This window comes from Lactuca saligna, chromosome 3 (genome assembly GCF_052625555.1).
Source record: "Lactuca saligna cultivar CGN05327 chromosome 3, ASM5262555v1, whole genome shotgun sequence".
Lineage (NCBI taxonomy): Eukaryota > Viridiplantae > Streptophyta > Magnoliopsida > Asterales > Asteraceae > Lactuca > Lactuca saligna.
In genome coordinates this window covers 656,970-667,237 of record NC_136419.1, presented here as the reverse complement: position 1 = coordinate 667,237, position 10,268 = coordinate 656,970, and positions in this window count along the sequence as shown.

The window sequence follows — 10,268 nt, the reverse complement described above, 5'->3', positions numbered from 1 at the left end:
TGGAGGATCCGCCAAGACAATAGCCAGATTATGCATGTCCGCAAATTTGAGGTTCGTTATTGACTTGATAGCCACACAGTATAAGGCAGGGTCCAACACAGTCCAAAAAAATTTTAAATTAAAAATAATTCTTTTTGAGGATTAATATTAAAACTAAATTTAAAAATTAAATAAAATAAAATAAAATTAACTTTGCAAAATTTAAAAGATAAAATTAGCTTATAAATTCTTCAACAGCTAATAAAATAAAAATAAAAAATAAAATTAAAATTAAAAGTAAAAGTAAAATAATATAACTTAACTCCAACTAAAATGCACATCTTAAAATTTAATTACATAGAATGTATTTGTGACACTGGGATCAAAGTTGTTGGACATCCTTATTCCACTTGTCGGTACCCTTATCTTCACATTTTCGTCTGATCGATCGCCAGTATTGTGGTCCACTTAAACACGAAAAATTTGTGACAATTTTAGGACAATTTACCAATGACATGACACATACTTATATAGATGATTATAATTCTTCATTATCATGATTGGCCATAATTCTTAAATAAGATTTTCTTATGACCTCTTAACTGACTACGAACAGGGATATTGTTGTCCACCTAAATTGAGCAGCGAGATCTACAGACAACCTGTATGTGTTCAATTTTAGTTGTACTAGAACATGTTTCCCGCTTCCTTGCATGCCCCAGCCATCAAGGACTTCCAAAATACTACTTACACCGGGTGAGTAGACAATTATTAAGAGAGAAGATAGATTTAGAAGGCATATGTTGTACATCCAGGTCAGATCTCTTCCAATCACGCAAAGGATGAAACATATGGCTAACTGAAGTTTCAGAGTGATTAAGAAGAGAACGTTGCATATATTGTGTACCAGGTCGGATTTTAAGTCACGCAGAGGAGACAATATATGGCTAACAGATAGAAAGAATTGCATAGATAGAAGATGCAGAGAGATAGAGTTGCATATGTTACAGTCCAGGTCGGATCTCTCGATCACGCAAAGGAGGCAACATATGTCTAACAGATAGAAATAAAGAAAATAACCTTCTACAAACCTAACTTATCGGAATTCCCCAATCACCCCATCCAACCGGAATTAAGGACAGAGTCAGCACATCGAGGAAAAGTGAATCCACAGTTCTAGATATGGGTTATTTAATGTGACCGGTAGATTCCCATGTATATCTCTCTGCTCAACCTATTCGAGCGTCGTGATGTCAGGCTAAATGGATCTAACTAGGTCAAAGTTTGTCAAGTCCTTAAATTCATTAGGTTCAACTTTCCCTAGTCAAGTCCATTTAAAAAAAATTCATGCCTACCAGTGCATCGAGCATAGAGCGTAGACGATTCAACTTAGGTACGTTACGTAGATTCAGATTGCCCGTTATCACTTGCTAATTTCATTTCCCATCACAACACTTGCAAACGAGACTAATAACAACATTTTTAATTTTTCGGATTTTTTAATGTTTTTGGATTTTTTTATTATTTCTCCCCCTAAATTTGAGCATGGGTGAGAATTAACTAGAATAAAATAAAATAAAAAATAACATGCGCAAATTTAATCTATCCTACAAAAAAAATAAAAAAAAATGAAGAATTAAGAAAAAGAAAAATAATAATAAAAAAAAAAAACTTAATCCTCAAAATGAATCATTTTCAGAAAACCCACAAGCACATCGAAGCGAGCTTTGTTAAATGACTTTGTGAAGAAATCCGCCACATTATTAGCAGTAGGGACTTGTTCCAGTCGAATTAGTGAACGCTCATAACAGTCTCTGATAAAGTGAATTTTAATGTCGATGTGCTTGGTTTTAAAGTGTTGGACTGGATTTTTGGAAATTTGAATAGCAGCCTCATTATTACAATAAATAGGGGTTTCTAAATAATTCAAACCGTAATCCAACAGTTGATGTTGGATCCAGATAACTTGAGAATAGCAGGCCGATGCAACAACGTATTCTGCCTTCACTGTGGAAGTTGAGACAATATGTTGCTTCTTGCATTGCCACGAAACTAGTATGTCACCTAGGTATTGACATCGTCCTGAGGTTGATTTCCTGTCAAGCTCACAGCCTCCGTAATTACTGTCAGCAAAAGCATAAAGATCAAATTCAGAATTCTTCGGATAACAAAGACCCAATTTTGGGCTCCCTTTGATATACCGAAAATTTCTTTTGTTAGCAATAAGATGTGAAAGTTTAGGATTAGCCTGATAACGTGCACATTAACAAGCTGCAAACATGATGTCAGGTCGGCTTGCAGTAAGATACATCAGCGATCCGATCATCGATCGATAGTGAGTCTGATATATGGATTAGCCTTCAGGATCTGGAGTCAGAAGAGGTCGTTCATCCATTGGTGTTGAAGCAAATTTAGCATCGTGAAACCCGAACTTATCAAGAATATCCTCCACATACTTGGCTTGATGTAGCAGGATTCCGGTTGAATTTTTTTTAACCTGAAGCCCCAAAAACATTGTCATTTCTCCTAACGAACTCATTTCGAACCGCTTCTTCATTACACCTTTGAATTCTTTGCAGAGTTGTGGACTTGTCAACCCAAAGATAATGTCGTCAACATAGATTTGCATAAGAATATGATTATTGCTGACATGCTTGATAAACAAAGTCTAATCGATAGTGCCACGAGAATAGCCATGCTCGAGCAAATGCTTTGTTAGAGTTGCATACCACGCTCCAGGAGCTTGATGTAACCCATACAATGCCTTGTCCATCTTGTAGACATGATTAGGATATTTTAAGTCAACGAACCCAGGAGGTTGATCAACGTAGATTTCTTACTTTACCTTGTCATACAAGAAGGCAGTCTTGACGTCCATTTGATACACGGTAGAGTTCATGTAAGAAGCATATGCTAGGAAGATACGAATGGCCTCCAGGCGAGCTACTAGAGCATAAACTTCAGTATAATCAAGACCCTCGACTTGTCGAAACCCGCGAACCACCAATCGAGCTTTATTTCGCACAATAACCCCTGAATCGTCCTGATTATTGAGATAAAACCATCTTGTGTCAAGAGACTTCTTGACTTTTGGTAACTCAACTAACTTCCAAACACTGAGTTTTTCAAATTGATGCAGTTCCTCATGCATTGCATCTACCCAACTGGGCTCATTCAGAGCCATTTCAATATTCTTGGGCTCTATTTGAGAGATAAAGAAAGAGTAGAGACAAGTATTAACATCTCCACTCTGACTTCTTGTTTTAACACCGCCGCCCAGCTGACCAATGATGTTATCGATCGAATGATCGCGTTGAATTCTTGAAGGTATCTCTTGGCTGATATCATTGAGAGAGACAGGAAGTTTATAAATTTTGATACCTCCTTCATTTGTTGATTGAGCCGCTCCAGACGGCTCTGCTACAAACTCATTTGAGATAAGTTCAGGAAAGAGTAGTTCCATAAAGGTTGAAGAGGTTGCGGAAGCGTCATTAGGCATGCACTCTCTTTCCATAGGTGTAGATTGCGTGGCTTCAGCATCAGGAGTATCATTTTGGGCTGGAGATTTAGGACTATCATGTTACAAAGATGACTCCCCCTCTGGCATAGCAGAGGACTCCCCCTCTGGCATAGCAGAGGACTCCCCCTCTGGCATAGCAGAGGACTCCCCCTCAGGCATGGTAGAGGACTCCCCCTCAGACGAAACCGGGGACTTCCCCTTGGATGATGAAGAGGATGCAGATGGAGGTCTGTAGACAACTTCTTCGTTTTCATCTTCAGAAATCTTCTTCAAACCAGAAACAGATCCAGATGAGCCACTCGAAGACACATTTATTGATTTGAGCAGCGATGTGTAATCAAACAGCCAATCCGGACCCACTCTAGTGTCCGTCTCATTTTCTTCCAACTAACACACATCATAAGATTCCACAATTTGTTTTGTCTTCTTATTGTAGACTCTATAAGTAGTGCGAGCAACATACCCTATGAAGTAATAGTCATCGGCCTTAGCATTAAACTTCGGATTGGTATCTAAGTGAAGAAAGGTGCAAGGACAGCCAAATACACGGAAATGACTGACTGACGGCTTGCGATTATATAAAATTTCATACTGGGTCTTCATCTGAGCTTTGTTGATCAACACACGATTTTTAACATATCAGGCAGTGTTTATCACCTCGTCCCAAAGGAAAACTGGTAGTTTTGAATCACACAGCATCGTCCTTACAACATCTTTTAATGTTGTGTTTCTCCTTTCAGTAACACCATTTTGTTAGGGTGTGTGAGCAGAGTTGTATTGACGCATGATACCCTTTTCTGCACAAAAGTGATTGAGAACAGAAGTCTTGAACTTTGTTCCGTTGTCGGTACGAAGCGCCTTCACCTGATTGTTAGTCTGGTTCTCAATTAATACTATGAATTTCTTAATCAAATCAGCAACTCCAGCTTTGTTGGATAGAAAGAAAACCCACGTAAATCGAGAGAAATCATCAATCACAACAAGGAAATAAGAATTTCTATTGATGCTGAGAACATTTACTGGTCCAAACAAATCCATATGTTGCAATTGAAGCACCTGGCTAATTGAGTTGACTTGTTTTGGCAGGTGTGGTTTTCTATGATGCTTTCCTTGGGCACATGATACACACTTTTCAAACGTAATGAAGTCTTTGACAGGAAATCCACGGACCATCTCATTTTTCGCAAGACGATTCAAGTTCTTGGTATTAGCATGACCTAGTCTTCCGTGCCACAACATTGCATTTTGTTTGGAGATCTTGGAGAAAAGGCACGTAACTTGTTCTGGAAGATTGCTATTCATATCAATGATATAGGCATTCCCATCCCTTTTAGATTTTAGAAGAATCCACTCTTCTGGGATGACAAAGCCTGGCTTGAGAATCATGCATCCCTTATCCGTGAAATGCGTAGAATAGCCCTTGTCATAGATCTGAGATACACTTAACAGACTATGCTTTAGTTCGGGAGAAAAATTAACATTCTCGAAACTTAAAACCCCATTTGTGACAGTTCCTCTTTGAGTGATCTTACCACCTTCTCCACCCGTAAAGGAGATGTATCCCCCATTAAATGATTGAATGTTGTGCAGTTGGGTGATATCTCCTGTCATATATCGGGAACAGCCGCTGTCGAAGAACCAAGGTCTGACGACATTCCCCCACAACTGTCCCTGAAAAATGTCCGGGTTTAATTAAATTTGGGAACCCGGGTTATTATTTTCTTGGGTGGTCTCGATGCCTTTTCAGATTGATAATTTTCGGATTTTTCAGAGGACACGCAAGATGAATTGGAAGACAGTTTGGGCAGCCATTAATAATTGGGTTTTCTAATAGTCCCATGTGATTTTGAGATTGAATGTTTATCAGTTTGCTTGAGGCATGTGGGTTTTTTACCAGAGTTGGTTGAATACTCACTGCTGCTTCTTGACGAAACTGACCTTGGCTTGACCATGCTTAGTTTTGGCAAACTGCCTGGGACTTTGTAATGAAAAACGTTTTTATGTTTTTGAAAAACGACCCTTTTTCTACTCCAATCATCATTCTGGGAATGATTTCTAGAGGACTTTATAGTTATACACCTTCCTCTGAATTCGTTTTCTCCTCTTGGAAATTCGAAATGGACAAACATATGATTTTGACAATTTCTAGCTATATGGCCACCAACTCCACAATTGAAACAAATATGTTTGTTATTATTATAACTTGTAATACATTGATCAGATTTGTTTTCCATCTCAACACCCTTTCTTCTCTCACAAGAACATGAATGAGAATTAGGTTGTGAGGCAAGTGAGGGTACGTTAGATGGGGAATATTGTGAAACTGGTGGATCTTCAAACTTATTATCACACACATCAGAATTGTCAACTAAATTATTCAAAGTAGAAACTTTCAAACCATTCAAAACAGTATCAGAAACAATAGAAACACCACCACAAAAATCATTGTCATTTGAAACATAAAAAAAAAATATTGTCTTTATTCAAAACTAAAACTTTAGGTTTAGACTCGGTTTTATTTTCAGAAGCAGATCCTTCAACTTCGTGCTTTGACTGATTCAAGGATTGATCTGCAGGATAAGTAGAAATGTTAGTACTTTCAACATTAATAAATCCTCCCGAAACAAAACCAGATGGCTTGCTCTAAAACATGAATGGTTCATTGGCAATCTCTTCTTTGGACAAGGGCTTATGCTGGTATGAATGATTGAAGGGAGGAGGCATTTGATTATAACCTAGACCCTTTGATTGATTTCTCTTAAATTGCATGGAGTGGTTTATCATATTTGCAGCTACCTCACTCGAGACATCGAATTTCCTAAAATCAAAACCAGCAGTTTCAAATTTGCCCTTTAAATATTCAATTTTAGCGTTCGATTTCATTACATAATCATAATTTTTGCATTTATTACTGTAGTCTTCCTAAAGTCTCCTAAAGTTTTTTATTTTGGATCCCAATTGGGCTTTAAGTGGTTTTTGACCTTTTCTGAGTTGATAACCTTTATATCTAAGGTCTTCTACGTCCCTTTTTAGTGAGTCATTAAGTTCACGGAGAATCTTAAGGCTTTCTACTTCAATACCTAATGTCTCAATTTTCTTATGCATAATTTTAACATAATCAATACAGGCTTGAGAACATGATGGTATACTTACCTCGGTACTATTAGGTTCATGAGAAGAAGATACCATCAACGCAAACTACAGTTCCATCGTCTTATCTTCAGCTGCCACAATCTCTGCCGGAGCACCATCACAAACTTGTGCCAAGTGGGCATTTTCATGTCCAGACAAGTTCAGGGCCTGCATCTGATCTTCCCAATCGAATGACTGTGCAACCATAGCCTTCTTGTTGTTTATCTGAGCACCACTTCGATTGTTTCCGACTACAACTATTGTCCTATCATTATTTAATCTTCTGTCTGGCTGTGGACAATCACGAGTAAAATGCCCTGGCTCGTGGCAATTGAAACATCGCAGCTTTCCCTTGCTGAATCTAACTTTCTTATCAGCACTCATCCCCCAGTTGTTCTTTCCAGTCTTTTTGGCAAACTGTTTCACCCTGAAAACTGCCATGGCAATTTGCGATGTAATATCCATCTCCTCAACGTCTTCAGGATGAATCTGATAAAGATTAGCAAATGATAATTGGGGTGGAAGATCCCCGGCTACGAGTGCATTGTAGCAATTGACAAGCCCTGAAGCAAGAGCAAGATTTTCATCACCCTCCTTTCCCCTTGAAGAAGAAGCCCCCAGATGAGGATGAAGCAACTTGAGAAGCCACGAACGATTGATTCCGTGAGAAAGGCATGGTTGATGCAGAGGAAGCTGATGGAGTGGGAAAAGTCTGAATCTGAGCTTACGGAGTAGTAAATGATTGACCTGCAGAAGGAAGAGAAAAAGAAAAAGATGAAAGAGCATTGTTAGAAGAGATGCCAAAGTTCGCAGCTGAGTATGAGTTCACATGGTTGATCTCCCGTTGCTTGTCATCAAGATCACAAACCTTGATGACTCCCATCACTTCAGCAAGAGAGAGACAGCTAAGATCCTTAGTCTTCTTGATGACAGCTACATTCATGTCCCAAGATTTTGGGAGAGCATTCAGTAGCTTCTTGTTTATCTCTGACTTTGTATAGAAAATCTCAGCTACAATCATTTCAGTATTGAGAGATGTGAACCACTGCAGTTGTGCTTCAAGAGTCTCTCTAGGAACATAGTTGAACATATTGAACCGTTGTCGCAACATATCTTGGCGACTCTCCCACATGTATTCGTTCCCTTCATAGACCTCAATTAGGGTTTCCCACAAAGCCTTAGCAGAGGTATACTCTCTAAAACCTTGAGCAATATTTGGAGACAGGGTCATGGTCAAAGTGGCCAAAGCCTTCTCCTGCTCTTCAACTTTCTCGAAGTCTTCATCACTGTAGTTTTCTATCTTATTGTCAACCACTTGCCCTGCAACCGTAGTGGTTATTCTAACATGATCTTTGATTATGCATTTACAAATTTTGAAGTCTTTCATTTTTATGTATTTCTCAATTCTGTACTTCCATTATGGGAAGCCTTCAGCAGATAAAAGTCTAGGAATCTGGGTGGTTGTGCCCATTACTGAATCCAGCTCATGATGGTTTGTTTGACTTTGAGAATCCATTATATTTTTTTATTTAATATGAGACAGAAATGTAAATTATTTATGATTAATTAAGCTTCTGGTCAAAAAACAATTTACTGTCGTAAACGCTATTTACGGTCAAGTGACAGATTACGGTCGTAAACTCCAAGTTTACGGTCGAAAGATGTTCACGGTATGAAGCTTACGGTCCAAGAGTAAATAGTTTTTGGTTGAAGAATATTCCTTATTCACGCATTTTCAATTTTTCCAAACCATACATCGTAACTATCATACAATAGAGGGTATATAACATAAAAACTAGTTTAGATGAATACCTCTTGATGTAGGGTGTAGTCCTTGGCCTTTGAAAGCTTTAGCACCTCAAGTGTGATGCCTCCGATGTGTCACAAACACCAAATGCAAGATGAGGCTTGTGAGAATAAGTTACTTAGCACAAAATCAATTTCAAACTCTTAGTATGATGGTGTAACCGATTTTGGTCATGACGGGGTTCCTTTTATAGTGCTAGGGTTACATCTTTGCAAACCCTAATGACCTTTCATATTACTTAGGCTCCATAGGTTAAACCTCCATGGACTATCCATTGACTATCACATTGGTTTATCCCATCCTAAATAACCATGGACCATTGGCCCACACCATAAGAATCATTCATTTACATAATCAATCTCCATATATTTAATTAGTCTCTTTTGATCATAAAATTAATTCAAATGAATTCTTGATCAATACTAATTAAATAATATGATTTCTCAATTAATATATTATACTTATAATATATTAATAAATCACAATTAACCTTATGCTCAAAAGTCCATCTTGAGTCATCTGAACTAGAGGATTCAAGACTTTGAGAGCATTGACCGTATTTGAAATTCTCTATAGGTAACTCATGGAGAATGGGTTGAATGGTTACTGTGCTCTTGACTACAGTTTGCGGTAAAGAAGACTGGACTACCGCAGAGTAAATCAATGATGGTTTCTTAGTGGGACAATTTATGGAAGTTAATTGAGCACAATATTGTCCGAGACTGCAGTAAGAGGGGTCTGAGGATAAAGGTAGACAGTTCTTAAGAACATCAAGTCCTTCCATAAAGATTTCTTCATCAACAATTGAAGAAGCCTGAGAGTTGGGATAAATTGTTCCAATGATGGGAACTTGATCACATGGATGATCCGAGGTTTCAGGAAGAATTTTTCTAACACAATTATTGCTCAGGTTATGAAGTCTATTGAAGTGGGATCTAATGTCTTCGGGAAACGTTTTGTCATTGACTGGGAAATGAAACTCTCTATCAGGAGGGACATAAGGACGGTCTTTGTTAAACCGGGGTGATGGATACTTTACGGTGGAGTACCAATTGGACCAACCCCAATTGTATGTATTGTCAACGGTTCCATTACTCACAAGATTTTCAATGGCTTCGGTTTCATTAAACAAATTTTCGGTTAACAAATTCAAACGTACATTTTGTTTTTGTGCTGGATCCCTATGATTTAAAGATATTCCTAATTGATTTTCACATAACATTCTTGCATCCTTTTCTAATACTAAGTCTCTTTCTAACATGGCCACTTTGAGTCTTTTGTCTTATAGTCATCCTTTACATGGAACATTTCTTGGGACGCTATGTTCTTCTCATCTAGGGTCTTGTTATAGTCTGAAAGAACGGCAACACAAGTTTCATTAAGTTTGTCTATGAAGGGTTGACAATCATGCATGCTGTAATTATGAGTTTGAATCATAAGTTTTACAGGTTCGACAATGCTTAGAGTTCCATCTTTGGCCATGAAGCAATTGTTCTTTTCCATCTTTGTCGATCCATCTTCATCCGCAGTTGCCAACATACAAATTTTTCCCTTACCCTTGATGTTGCTGAAGTCTTTATCCTCATCCCCTGACGACCATACTTGATGATCCCTCTTCACATGGGCCACATATTCCCTTCCCTTTTCCTTTTCATCCATTTAATGTGCCATTCTAAGATAAAAGCATTTGTCCTTCACCACATTGGCTTTACAGTCTTTAGAAAAGTGGTTTTATTTGTTGCACTTGTGACAAATAACAACATCATCTTTAACTTCGGTTGAGGGACCAGAGTCAGTTGGCTTAACAGGTTGCGGTGTCTCCTTGGCTTG